Source organism: Ornithodoros turicata, chromosome 2 (genome assembly GCF_037126465.1).
Source record: "Ornithodoros turicata isolate Travis chromosome 2, ASM3712646v1, whole genome shotgun sequence".
Lineage (NCBI taxonomy): Eukaryota > Metazoa > Arthropoda > Arachnida > Ixodida > Argasidae > Ornithodoros > Ornithodoros turicata.
In genome coordinates, this window is record NC_088202.1 from 38322603 (window position 1) to 38337881 (window position 15279).

A 15279-nucleotide genomic window follows, 5' to 3' on the forward strand; every position below is an offset into this window, starting at 1 on the left:
AGGTCCGACAAAACACGTTCCTTTCTTGTTTTGTTTTTTATTCCGTGTTAGCGCCGCGAAGCAACTGTTGCTATGAGCGACGTATAGATGTGCACAAATGGAGGGAGGACAGTAGGAAGGAGTGGGAGGCAGCGGGGTTAGTATGCGTCCTGGGCCGACTTTAGGAGGAACTGTGCCGACATTCGTCTGCAAAGTACGTCCATTTCTACTCGCGCGACATGTCGATGTGGTTCATTTGCAACCACTTCCTGCGAAAGAACTATGTACCTCGTTGTAAATGACCACCTTCCTCAAAACGCAAAGTATTTAATATCTGTTACAAACATGCTTAATTAGAGACAGTGTATCGTGAACCACACACCAATCGTAGCCCATTATATTTACCGACTTTTCGCGAAATTACACAACAGTCCCCATAGCTAGTGTGCCATATGAATACCTGGCGCGCGTACTCAAGTTAAAGTAACTCGGACCTAAACCTAAGCTAACCAAAGGCCTTTCACATGCATTCTAACTGCGCACAGCTAACTCCGGTCACTTACAGGCTCGAGCGTTGCAGCGACAACGAGTAAACGGGCCCCGTCCACGTACAAGACCTCAAGGCCTTACGTCAGCGCATCTCGGACAACGGCAGGTGGGAGGAGGAGCCCGATCCAACATCGGAAGGCCGCCCTCCCTTAAGTACACTCAGGCTTGGTCATCAATCCCCTGAAGAGACTACTGCCCAGGGCTGGGTTCCCGGGATTACCCACTATAACCTTCGCCCACGTAAGCAACCGAGGTGACGTCTTTTCGTTTTTTGTGTGTGCAGGCCCCGTCCGAGGTTCCGGACCCCCCGAAGGCCTTGTATTTGCCGGCACTCAATCACGGCCACTACGGCTCCGCAGCAGAACGTTATGTGTACCTCCGTGTTGGCGTCTGATTGGGTGCTACAACTTTTCAAATGGCGTAAGAATGGATAGAGGTATCTGGATGGCGGTACGTCTACTTGCCCGTATCCGAAAAAAAAGTGAGTTTTTTTATTAACGCTGCACACGTTACGAAGAAGTATTGAACAATAAATGGAAAATGGAATTACAAAGCCCAGAAGAACAATATTACAAGCATTTAAACCCGTAACTAAATACCTGCAGGTAAGAGTTCTTACCTCCTTTAATGACAAGAAGTATGAAATATTTACCGCAGAAATCCCTGCAGTGCAGCGTAAAATTCCTTTATTGCTCACCACCATAATTTATGTATTGACACTGTATATTACTTTTTACTTTTCTTTCTTTTTTGTTTATTTTGACTTTCTTTCTTTTTTTGGCATAGCAAGCCGGCATGAGCCTGCCTTACATTTCCATCTTCCTTTCTTTTCATTACATTAAACATATGACCCCCCTCCCCCCATTCAGGACACCATGCCGTCCAGAACACCGTTGTAACAAAACGTTACACGGCTAGATGCATTTAAATATATATGTTTCCCCTCCCGGTGCAACAAATTGCCCCGGTCAGTTACTAGCATGGACGTAGATACTTTCACTGCTGCGCCAACGTGCGTTTAAATAGGAGTCCATCCCAGGTGAAAAATGTCTGCAATTCGAAATGTTTATGGAACAATTTCCACCTTCAACCATTTAGGTACAAAGTGGTTTCAAATAGAAATTGTTTCGTAAACCACTTGTAACTGCAAACATTTTTCACCTGGGATATTGCCGCGTTACACCATTCTTCCAGTAGTTGTTTGCCTCATGTGTATATATATAATCGCCACATTTTTCGTGTAGTTTTTCGCGTATTTTGCGACTAGACTCTTTATTCCCTACCTCTTCCTATATCGCACTGCAGCATAATGGTCTAGACGTTACCGACAAAACAAAGCGCAACAAATATTCCATGGTAAATAGAATGTCCGATCCATATGAGCCGTAATTTACCGTTAGTTTCGAAATCAACGCTTTGCAACCCATAAGCTGGCAACAATGTTTTTGACACGGGTGTCTCCGAAACACAAAGTGCATGTGGTGGTTCTCGTTTGCCTTCACTTGCAGGTGTACTTTCTTACGAGACAACCGCCTTTCTGCTCCTCAGAAGGCAAAGCTTGCCAAAGGAGGTAGGAGTAAGGACGCAAAGTAAAGGTTTCGGTTTTCTCTTCGTGCCGCGTATTGCTATCATAGTTACCAAACCATATGTCGACCAAGACACGCTTTTGCCAGTTTGTAAAATAAGGAACAAGGATTAGCCCAGGTAGGCTAATACGTTAAAAAAAGAAATTACTTCATAATAAGATTTAACCTTTGAATGAAATACAGCACCGCCATCATCGCGCCGCACATCTCATGGTGACAAGGCTGTACTGCGGGTTGGATTGGACCGCGCTTTCCGTTATGGGGATAAGTGATGATTTGTGAAGTATGTTTTGATGTATTTTGTGCGAAGTGCTTACTGAAGTTGACGTTTTCATCTTTGTGGGACAGCCACAGGCACGTATGCAAAGGTGTGACGTCACTATGAACAGGAAAAAATGTGTTGCCACATGATTGTGTGCCTGAACTTTGCCACGCGCGACATGGGCGGATGTGTAGTACAACGATGGCAGAACTTGAAATCCCTACGGGATAATGAAAGATCGTTATTTTATTACTTGTTTATTACGCAGCGTCTGCTACGACGTTTCATGCTGAGAAAGTGTCCCGCGTCACTACATTTGCGCGAGATGCTGGACGAACTGTTCTAGAGGAAAATTATCGTCACCTATCTCATAAGCACAATCTCTACATTTACGCACCACATTGGTTATGACAGCCACAACATTTAAATGGATATAATTGTTTTCGTGAATGTCCTGAACTACTCTGTGAAAAAAAAAACGAGAAGATCCTGTTAAGTTTAGTGAGGTCATGCTCGATTTTCTTTGTCATGACACTTCCAATTCTTCACCATGCGTGCTATGTAGTGTATTTAGTTTCGTTCTGTCCTATTTCATTATATGATGTATGGTTAGGGAAGGCATGCAAACACCCTCTTGGGTTTGCCGTTGACAAAAGCCTTGGAAAGAAATATTGCCTAGGTGTCACATAACAAACCACAAACAAAAGCTAAAAATGAATGGCATTCTGAAAACTCAGTGAAGTCATAACGATGAATAATAAATGTAGGCCCCATGCATGCATGTTCTCATGTTCGTTCTCCATAATGTTCCAGTATTCCACAAACATCTTTAATACATAAGTAATACCTACCTCACACTTGCGTTCTTAAGTGCCAGTCACGTCAGAGGTTTTCCAATTGCTCAAACCTACTTGACATGGGAACAGCCTTTGTGCTCCATTCTCAACGCGTCATACTTGAGATATCACCACGGAATAAACATTACACACCTCTGGAGCAAGTCGCGTGTTTCTGGTTCATCTTGCCATGAGATTCGGTCTTGATTTATCAGTTAGGAAGCAAATTCATTCGTTTGTCTACTTCGTGCCAAAACATGACATGATTGGTAATTTGCAGTTTTATATCATGAGGCAACCGCAAAACATGAGACACTGATACAACTGTTGCAACACAAGTGTCACAATGCTTTTATCCGTTTGCTTATTCTGTTTCTGTTTGCTTCATTTACTAGTCTTGCTCCGTTCTACTCAAAGGTGAAACTGTTTCAAGCCCACTATGCTGCACGGTGTCATATTGGCAGCTCACCAGCTTGTTATGAACGTTTTGGCTACCAAAAGTGATTTTATAGAAATGTATTTATTTCTTCTTCTTCTTCTTTTTTGTCAAGTGAATTATGATGCATAGTGCGAGCATCTATGACAACTGTTTGTTTTTGCGAGTGAGTATTTACATTTGTGGCCACAAGATCACCGCGAAGCAGTACTTTTCGATCCCCAAGATTATTTAGGCCCGGTTTCACCACGCTGGTTAACTTCGAGCCGAGATCAAAGATAGCTAAAACTTGAAGTTAACACGCAATTACTTTTTATCAACGTTATAGATAGTGACATGAAGAACGTTTCAGTGGCAATAACTACTCTTGGTGAAGCACGGTTAAGGGTGAAATTCAACTCAATTCAATTCATTGGGTTTTAATATCAATCAGGGTTGGTGAAACCGGGCCTTTTGTTGAATCAACATGGTGAAAAAGTAAAAAAGGATGAGACAACAGACATGAACAGCTTCCAACATGTTCGTACACAGTCAACTTTTTTACACTTTTGTGGTGTAAATGGCTTGTCCCATGGCGCACACCATTTTGGTGTTGACTTTACACCCGAATCAATGGTGTTGTCTAAAACACACTTTAATTAGGTGTATTCCTCATAAAACACTCTTATAATGAGCATTTAAAAACAAAAACACCGTTAAAAGGGGAGTATTCTATTGAAAACACCTTTCAGGATGGACTTGTTTTGTGGGAAATACTCCCTCTCAAATGGCTAATGTAATACAAGCTCCCGCAGCAGCATACCGAGACATACCGTTCGACGTTCTTGCGTCTATTGCACGCACCACCCTGAACACGGCAGGCTTCCAGCAGTGGGTCAACCGTACAACCTAACCCGGAGTGCAATGCGCCACAGGCACGCCGCGTTAGGTACCGTAGGCGTGAGTGCCGAAGCTTGAAGACACCTGGGCACCCTCGGTAGCCGATGCGGATGGATCATATACAGTGAAATACAATTTCTTGGGGGCACGTTCGTTAAGTGTAGTAGCGCGGTAAACGCCTGTAACGGTGACGGGAATTCGTCTTTGAAATTAAAACGAATGCTTGCAACGAGTCAAGGATACCATTTAAATTCCTGACATCCTTCCCTGTCAAATGCTGTGTTTTAAACTCAAGTTATCGTTTTTAATGTGATCAACTGCTGAATGGAGCTATGAAACCAGTATAATTTTTCTTTCACAAATTAAAACACCATTTTCAACACCATATTCCGAGCTCAAGTGGGGTGTAAAAAAGGTATGAAGGACGTAAACACCTTTTTCAACACCTCACTTTACACATGGGATAAAACGTGGTGTAGTCGATATTGCACCTTTAGTAATGCTCTTTTTACACCATTTGCTACAGTTTGCGGGATAGAAAAGGGTGGTTTTATAAGAATACGCCTGTTTTGAGCGAAAAAATGTGTAAAAAGATTTACTGTGTATGCTGTCTGGTGTCTCGTCCTTTTATTCTTTTCTTTTCTGTTTTCTTTCTGCATTATTTATCATCATGTTGAATTTTGATCCGTGTTTGATTCTGTTCATTTCATCTACTGGTATTGCTTTGTCCTAATCCAATGTTTAATTGCTTGAGGCCCCTTACGGCCATTAGGCCCTACGATGTCCCGATAGCAATTCACCAGCTTGTTGTGAACATTTTCGCTACCTGTCAAACACACTCGTTTGGAAATATTCGCAGCTGTGGGCCTGAGGCTTTTGTTATTTATCAAGAAAAGTTAATTGAAGCATATTGTAGTTATATGTGTGTGCTACCAGTCACATCCTGTGCCATAGCACGTTTCCACACAAAAGCCTTGTTCACAGCAATGCAATTGCAGTTTGTTTGTAGCAGGAGCAGTTAATTTAATCAAAGCAGCTTTTTTCTCTCTTTTCTTTTTTTGAACAGCGTGGTCCTAGACTAACGTAGAGAACTTCTGCTGCACAACGATGTGCCTTGCCCTTGCTTCATCTCCCAATCGAAATGCACCGATCCGAGTCTTTTCCAAGACGTCGTTGCAATATCATCAACAGAAAAATGTTACACTACCAAAATTTGTAGTACACTTCTAGTTTTTCTAGTCATGAGATTTGGTTTCGGATTCCTTTCATTTGTCAGCATTGTGTAGCAAACAGTTTAGAAAAATATGCTGCTGAGCAGTGCCCTGAAAGCAGTTCACCAGCCCGTTCTGAATGTTTTAGCTGCCAAAAGTGTTGATTTGTTTGCTTCACACTTCTTCTATATTCCCAACTGAAGTACGACGCAGAGAGAATTATGAAAATTCTGGCATCCGAGGCTCATCTGCACCGTTGGTCATGGATGTGTTAATGGCCTACAAACTTGTCTACGAAGCAGAGCCCAAGCTGGTTCTCCAATGGGTTCCAGCCCATTGCGGTGTCGAAGGGAATGAACAGGCCAACAGCGCCGCAGAAGCAGCTCTCTCGTCTCGGAGACGGACGCGTATTGCGCTGCTGAGAGGAGATCGTCGGTCCGTACTTCGACGCCTCGTGACTCCTCTGGCTACCCGCCCATGCACCGCTGACATTCTACCCCTAGCCTTGCTGAGAAGAGTTGATCCAGCGCTCTCTTTCAGCATGCCTCGTCATACCTCTGGTCAAGATGCCACATTAGTTCATCGAATGCGCCTCGATGTGGCTTTTCCAGCGCAGTGGCGTTACCGCTTGAGGCAAGTTGACTCTCCCCACTGCAGTCACTGCGGTGCTGTAGAACATCTAGAGCACATTCTTCTTCATTGCCCAAGCTACCAACCTTCCCGAACCGTACTCTCCAGAGCCCTTAACGAGCTAGGCTGTCGCCCCCTCTCTCACACAAAATTGCTTGGTACCTGGCCACATCCAGTCCTCTCACGCTTTGCCCTCAAAGCTCCTCTTCACCTTTTTGGATACCATAGGACTTCGATCCATATTTGAAGGGGCTCATTATTTCATTCCCCGCATCACCACAAGCAATGGGGTAGAGTATCGCCCCTGGTGATGAAACTCCCTGTTCATCATCTTGTAATAAGGTTGTTATTGTTGTTTATGACGCAGAGTGTAAGCATTTTTCAGAAGTGCTTATTGTCCCAGGTTATATTCGGCATTTATGGACACAATATGAACATGGGGTTTACTCCGATGCGTGTTTAATTGTTTACTTTGTCTTGTATTACACAGTCCAACTCAAAGTGTGCGTGGTCCACAAAGTGATAGCAGTGTGTGGAGATCAAAAACAGTAATCCCCAATATCTGTGAGATTTTGCGCTGTAAGATAAATTGATTATGCAGTGCGTAGCGTATTAAAAGAGACAACTGCATAATAAACATTCGCTTTGCTGTTAATAACGAGGAAACCAAACTTGTGCACACCGCAGTTGCAAATGCTTTCATTCTAAGCCTAATTGCGTTGCTTACATCGCCGTCATTGTAGCGTACAAAGAAATAATGCTGTTAATGCATACTGTGCAGCTGCGAACGCTTTAGGAGCCGACCAAAATAAAAATGTCGTAGCCAGTTGTAAATCTCCTTACTGCACTTGGTACACGCCACCGTTTCTTGTGCGTACGGGAATACTTGTCTGGACTTCAAGTAACAAAAACTACGTGTATCACGATTTGGTGAAAAAGGGCTAAAACTTCGGCGCTGAACTGTTAAAACTGTCGGTTTTAAGCGTTATGAACTATCAAGTATCGGATAAGAACGAACTGAGCGCCAAAGCACTGTGCAGAATCCCGACTGTAGTCGCTGCTCAATACCAAATCAGCGTACACTACGCAAATCAACAAAAAAAATGCTAAGTGTATCACAATTAGCACCACCATTATATGCCCTTAATGCATACTGCAGTTACAAACGTTCAACGCTTCGGGCTGACCATAACGAGCCATACTTCGACATGCCCCAAGAGCTTGAAGTCTGGCCGCCTACGCTGCGAACGTATCACGGTCAAGAGACTATAGCCATAAGAAGCATGATAACGAGGCCCCTTGGTTGCTGCCACCGTCGGACGCAGAAGAGCGCTCTACTTCACATCCCTCTTCCCCTTTCTCCGGCTGTCTCCAACCATGATCTCCAACTGAACAGTGACGATGCGGCAGCCCCATATCCAATTGTCCTCCCGCGCTTCAGTTCAAGCTACGCGCCACCAGCGCGAGGGCCATCCGTTCTGCTCTGGCTCTCGGACGGCTCGGTCATATTAAAAAAGCTATATCTTCACCAGACTTATTTGTCGCCTCAGTCACAACATCTGGTTACCCGAACATGCCGAACCCGACCCGAACGCGTGGAGCGCGCTGCTAGAACCCTCAAGTGGCGACACACCCGCACCGCCCTCTAGTGATGTACTCAACACAGTGACTAATCCTCCTATTCGCCGGAGATGACCGGTCTGTTGGGGTTGTGCCTCATATGCACCAAATGCTCATAACCTCCAAACGCTCAAAACCTCCAAACGCTCATATGCACCGAAAAAAAGTTGGTGGTTTTGAGCGTTTGGTGGAAATGAGCAGGAGGGGAGAAGCTGCTCATAACCCTGTATTCACACGATTCAGTTTTCTGCCGGCAGCAAGTCGGGAAGGAGTGAGAGGAGATCCGAGATAAACAAGGCCACTACGCGTCTGAAGACGCCCGTTCGTTCTCTATACAGGGGTGCCCTACAATACATTCAACCCATAGAGATAGCGTGCTGGTCGACGCCATCTTGTCGTGTCCTGAAAACATGGCGGCGCCCATGGTCGGCGCTCAAGCCAGGTGTAAACAACGCGATTTCCGCCTCTGCCTGTCATTTTATAACTTCATTTGCCTCTAGTGGACTGTCGTAATTAGCTTACATCATACTGGAAGCAAATCAAGTACAGGAGGACAGCCATATGTTTCCTTACAGTTCGGATAAAATAAGACGTTCACACCGCCAAGCAAGACAAATGAAGTCCTCTTCTGGGGATGCAGATTTCTTCTTCGATTTCTTTCATTGAAGACTTCAGTAACATGACCAATAACATCTATAAGGACACAGTTTCCACCTTTGAATGGTGCAACGAAATCTAGACAAGGATGACTGCTGGAATGCTGGAATACAGAAAAATGTGCAAAACCAGACTAAACTGCAAATAAACAAACAAGGGCCTCTAAAAAAATAGACAGGGTGTAAACGGTAGAATAAAATGAACATAACACAGAACTGCGAGTGTCTTATTTTCACAGTAACACAACTAAATCTGACTAAACCGAACTTCACTATTTACACAGCATGATTTCCATATACAACATCTACAAGGCTCAGGAGGACAGAAAAGTAGCTAAAAGTGATACAGAATAAAAAATAGTTTGTTGCATTTGATAGCTTTAGCTATATAACTATACAGAAACGTGGCACTATTTACAAACCCCAGATTGACGTATCAAATGTATCGAATGATACACCTTCTGCAAGTATTGCCTACTGCCCGTTGAATTGGGTGAGCTTTGTAAAAAGCTGGCGACACCTACGCTTATGCAGCTCCTCTGTACGTGTCTTGGCTGCATGACGCATACGTATGCTTAAATACCTCTGGGCAACATACCTTATCAAGTGAAAAAAGTGATTTTCAAGGCATGTCTGTTCAAGCAAGTGCTCACTCCGTATTTGGCTAAAGACACTGCTGTCCAAAGTGGACTCCATAACCTGCAAGAGTACCCTTTGCAGAAGGGTGTTTGACGATATGCCCTCTTGAAGGAGAGCCCTTCGTAACAGCCTTTCCGCTTTCCTACAGATTGTGATAACATCGTCAGATGGGTACCGAAATTCACCGTACTTGTCCTTTCGCTGCATGAGAGAATGGTGGATGGAAGACATGGGCACAGTTAGCTGGGATATACAGGTTTCACAATTCAAATATTCTTGTAGGCGGCATGCTATATGTCCCGCAATGAAAACAATTATTCTGTCCCCAAAAATGGTTGGCTCCGTTGGGTCCGAGAAGTAATCATGGTCAGGAAGGTCATCTTGGAGAATTCCTTCAGCTGTGTTGCTTCGTCCTCTCGATGTCCAATTTATGACATCTTCTGAAGGAGGTTGTGTCACACTGCTGACGTGAAGTACTGAGATATTTTCAAGTGGAAGGCAGTTCCCCTTTTCAGAGGCTTCTACTTCGGCATTACCAATCAACCTTTTGTAAGCTGCTTCGAATTGCCTTGCGGTTGGGTTGTTGTTGTAGCCACCATGTGATCTTATCAAACCAAAGAAGAGTTCAAGGTGGTCTTGGCTGACCCTGTGTGTGGGAAGATGCTTGACAAGGGACTTGGAAAGAAGGAAGTCGTAGAGCTGAATGCTACTATTGCAGCACGCAAGGAAGCCAAGGAATCCGGTTTTTCGCTTTGTCTGCACAAGAAGTGGCCCAGATTTTCCACATTCACTTTTACGAAGATCACGTATGTAGGATGTAGCCATCTGGAACATTACTCGAGCATCTTCAATATTTCCAGGACACAGCGGCTTCTTCCAACATTTCTGGTGAACATTTACAGAGTTTAGGACGTCAAATACGTTGTTAATTATCCTCAAGAACCTCTCAGTTCCTTTAGTGTTTTCAAATCCAGGTACACCCAGGTCTCGACACTCACTTATGGCATCTGCAACTGATGTGCTGAGAAGCTCTGCAGCAAGGCTGACCTTCATGACCTGTTGTTGACAATGTACATGTGCTGTTCGTAGTCTATTTGCTGCATGAAGTCCCTCTTTCTGCTGGATTGAGTAAAGGGCTTCAATGTGCTTCCACGATATTTCATGCCCATCTTCGTCAACAAACGACTTGAAGTGGCAGAGTGCGTTCCTCACCAACTTCAACATGTGGCACGCATCAAGAAAAACACTTATAGGCATCGCAGTGTTGGGGTGTGGAAAGCTTGTGCGTAAGCTGTCGTACTGCAGTGAGCAACCAAGGCTTTGAAGCATAGATAGGTTGGCTGCAGCACCATCACAGGTTAGGGAAACAACTGTCACGCCAGCGTCGTGACAAAGTGACAACCCTTCGAGTACAAGGTTACTTCGTTGTTCTCCGGTAATCCCATCAACCAGAAAGTAGCCAATGGGTAACTTCCACTGTTCACTCAGTGCAACGAGCAGCATCACGAAAGCTTCTTTGGCAACTACGCTGTAATCTTCACAATTTGGCCCAGCAGTTGCATACCCGTACGTCCTCCTCCCATCCCACTAAATGTGTCTTCTAATGGCCATTTCGTCAACCATAAGGCTGCACGCAGTTTGTACTCCTTTCTTTAAGCTAGTAACAGCCTTCATTTCCAATGCAGACAGTGCTTCCTTTGAAAATCCAGCTTCTCCATCAATCGACTGGTACCACTTTTTTATAGTGCGTGGATGGGGCAAGCATGTGTCAAACGTTTTACGCACGTAGTCGTAGGCACGCGGTGAGTAGAAATGAAGGGTGAGTGCAAAGGCAACTCAGGGCTATACTGATGTGGCAAACTGGTTCCTTCCTTTTTCGCTACTTGTCGCATCAGCAGATCTTTGTTCGCCCCAGCAATGTTTTCAAGACAGCCTGCATGTTCTTCAAGCAAAATGTTTGTGGAATTCAAATCTGATATGATGTGCTGCAATTTAGCAACCTTCTGCTTTATACGGCGTTGGGCTTGCTGCAATGCCTTGATCCGCTTTTTGCTGATGGTGTTCAGATTGCCAATCCGTCTTACTTCTTTTTCGGGGAAGGCTTTCACAGGTGTGTCCTCAGCTGGGTTATCCTAGGACAACATGCAGGTACCTTATTGCATAGGCTCCACTGGTTTTTCCGGCAAGTCACAAAACGGAGCATGCGTACTACTTCAGGTACTGCGACCTTTTGCAGATTCTGGTGACATGCATTTGTATTGGCTTAATAGTACAATTAAAAGAAAATCCCTCATGACTCAAAATAGGGAGAAGAGCGTGCTGGTACTTCATAAAGGGAGTTTGAATAGAGCACGGAGTATAAATTGCCATATGAGCAATTGCGCCTAACTTTAGATATTTTCTCAGTGTCAACATGCACGTGAAACAAAATACTTACTTCCTTTGGTATATAGAGTATACTTACCGAATAAAGAAGAGATTTGGCTTTGAATCGTAGCAGCCGCAACAGGTGACAAAGTATCAGGCATGCAAATCACAAGGACCTCATGGCATTGTGGTCGATAGAATCCATTTTTATTGGCTCAGACTGAGTACAATTCATTGTAACATGTATGAGGCTTAGTAAGAATCATCAGCATGCACAAATGCCGAATGAACTGGACAGTTCCCCATGATATCCAACTGTCTGCAAATACACGTATTTATCTCATTTTCTTTCCTTTGAAGGCACTTCTTAATGCAAAAATATTTAACTTCAAACTGCACTATGCACAGTGCATTATTATTTGCCCCACTCAACAAAACAAATGCTAATTTTGCCCGTATCAATAGTTACACACTATACAAGTGCATCATGAAAAACTGACCAGAGTGCTTCGTAATAAGAGTGCTACACAGAAACTGGAGGCTACCTTTGTGGCACAAACAAGTGCTGCTCTTGATGTACCACATGTTTGTAACTCAAGTATCTTTCTAACACTCTCTTCGTGAAGTGGTCTGACCAGTTTCTCGTGATGTGACATGTATATGTCAGCCGCAAATGTAACTGTCAGTCTGTTCAGCAGGCATGTACAGCTATGGACACAGTTGCATGAAATCTCTGTATGACGCCTTAGCGACTCTCCAGAAGTTCAGAACAGAACAGTATGAGGAAAGTAGTAGTAAACATGTAGACTGCGTCCTAATATTACTCTTTACTAGGGATGTGCCAGCCGAATCCGCGAATCCTCAAATCCACGAATCCTAGGCAGGGATTCGAGATTCGGGAATCCGAATCCCAGTGCCCAAAACGGCGAATCGAGTCTTTCGAATCCACTGACCACATTTGGTTGATTCTTTTATAAATTGGCGCCTCCGGAGTCCACCAAAAGCCTCATTGACCGATGGGTGTTTTCTTGTTTCTTTGTTTACATTGCTCTGGACTGAAAGAGTTCAGGCTGGAACTGTTACATTACAAGTTTAAAAGTAACATGGTTTTGCTTTTGATTGTTGCTTTAGCTTTATGGAAATAATTCAGACACGAGAATTTATGAATTTTTCGTAGTCGATGAACAATACGTTAGATATACTATATGGGTATACTTTCACCCGAAACTGAACTTGTTTTTTTTTTCATTGAACAAATGTGTCATATTCTGCTTCAAAGCACCCTCCAGTAGAAGTCTTTTTTTTTTCTTGGCTTTTGAAACTCTTTTTAAAAAAAGGATTTGAAATATTCGAGATTCGTAAGATTCATGGATTCGCAGAACATTCCTGGGATTCGGATTCGCAAGATTCTGGATTCGTCCCATCTCTACTCTTTACTATACTTCATTCCCAGCACTGTGTCCACCAGAAATTGCAGAACATAGCCATAGCGTGGAACTGAGATTTCAGACGTCCGTGTCACAAGTTGTAACCTGACTAAAGATATTGCATCTGTTTCCTATCAGGTACTGCCAGTTCACGACATAACGTATAATATCATATTCAAGTGTTATGTTTATGAGTACTACCCTTACCACGAGCACGCCGCTGCTGGTGCTTGGGCTGGTAAGGGAGGCAAGCGGGGAAGTGCCCTGAAAAGGTCAGACAGATAGGAGCATAAATCATAGCGCATCATAAAGATGCTCAACTTTGTAGAGTCCGCTTACCCTAATTCATGGAGGAAAGAAGCCAAAGGAGAGAGTGGCTGCCATATAGCTGTTGGTTGAACAAAACTCCTCTCTTGGCTAGCTGCTCATGTGCTTCGCTCCCTCTACCCCCCGGCCTTTGTTTGACCAACACTAATGGCACCACACTACATCCTCTAATTTACATTGCACATGTGGAGTAACATCAATTCCGCCACTTTTTGTCCTCCGTTTCCACCACACCTTCTCCAACCAAGATAATGTGGTGCGCTCCCTCCATAGCTCTCTTTATTCCTTGCTTTAATTGTAGCGGTTAACCTCCCTTGCATGCAGCATTTAGATACTACCAAAAGTGCAATAAGACTTACTACAGACGACAGCCTGGATGACTGAACGGATGGCCCAGGTGTCCCTACTGAAACTGTGTCATCAGTGAAGCTCTAGAAGCGAAATACAAAAGATAGCATTATGCTGAAAAGACGTTACTGCTGCAACAAGATGCACAAGTTATGACACCTAAACCAACAGTCAAAACCCACGTACCCACAAGTTAAATGCCGGCCCTAAGAACTGCATGCATAAATACTTATTGCGTAGTCGGTGATATGTCTTACCAATGGGTCATTTTGCTCGTCACATGTAAGAATATGTGTGCAGTCAAACCCAGTGCTGTCCTATAGATTAAGAGAAGGGATATTGTAATGAAAAACTTCCCAAGTTGAGATGCTAAACAGCACCATGAGAATGTGCATGCGGAGGTAAGTCAATAACTCACCCCACTGATGTCTTCATGTACGTCACCCACCGATATGTCCTATAGAGGGGAGGAAAAGGATATAGATATGAGTGTGTTCAGTGAGCGAGTGTCAGGAAAAAATATTTAAAGAGAGCAATAAAAGAAAAACGAATGCTACTTTCCTGATACTTGAGTAACAAACAGGTGATACTCCTGACACAGAGCCTGTTTGTAACTCAGGTAGCAGATTCAAATATTTTTTTCGTGACACGCTCTCGTTCAACAACCTGCGTAAAGGACAGCAATTTGGACTCCCTGTACTTCAAAATAAGACAGTTTCTACAGGCATAGACTCATCAAAAGTTTTATTGAAGCGACTCCACATAAAGATAGTCGCCCATGCCATAATGTACGTGGTTTCAGAACCACTGCAATACGTTTTCAGGAGATTTTTAGCACTTACCAAAGCAGGTGAAGGAGGCACAGAAGGCATATCCGCGACCTCGTGCACCTGTAATATGAGAATAACTGTGATACTCATATGTATACTGCCTGCGACACAGTTGTTCGAAATCTGGGTTCTACCACTGTGAAGCCTTTCTGCAGTTCCTGGTGAACACCATGGGGAATGAAGGAGTACACATTGGCAGTGGGACCTAGTTTAACTTTTTGCTACTACTTTCCCGACACAAGTTCGTCCAGGTCTCACGGGGAGCCGCTTGGGCATGAAACTGAGATTGAGACAACCATGTCGCAGGCATATACTGTTCACATGATATATATGCTCACATGTCCTGCCTCTTGTGCACTGGGTTCTGGCATCCTCACTCCTGGCATGCTTGACTGTTCCTCAAGCAACTGTGATGGGATAATAAGAAGATGTGCTGTTTATTATAATACACATACTGTCATCAATGATCTTGCCTCTTGTGCGCTGGGTTCGGGATCGCTCACTTCAGCAACGTCTGGCTCCTTCCCTAGCAACTGGAGGCAATGCAGCCACCGGTAATTGACTACACCATTGCATTTTGTTTACGATGCCTACCTGCTGAACCTGCAGCGAAGGAATGGGGACAGCGCCTTCACGTAGACGGACCCGTGTTAGCGAAGCTCTGTCGAAGTCTTCGTTTCTGAAGTGCTTCGAGCAG

The 15279-nt window shown here is 44.0% G+C and overlaps 1 long non-coding RNA gene across 1 annotated transcript; it reads right to left on the reverse strand.

Moving 5' to 3' along the window:
• Positions 1 to 14169: 14169 nt before the first annotated feature.
• Positions 14170 to 14937, reverse strand: LOC135383370 (uncharacterized). The gene is made up of 3 exons (XR_010419834.1): positions 14921 to 14937; positions 14595 to 14642; positions 14170 to 14209 (listed from the first exon to the last, which is right to left on the reverse strand). It is a non-coding gene; the product is annotated as an uncharacterized LOC135383370 (long non-coding RNA).
• Positions 14938 to 15279: the final 342 nt, after the last annotated feature.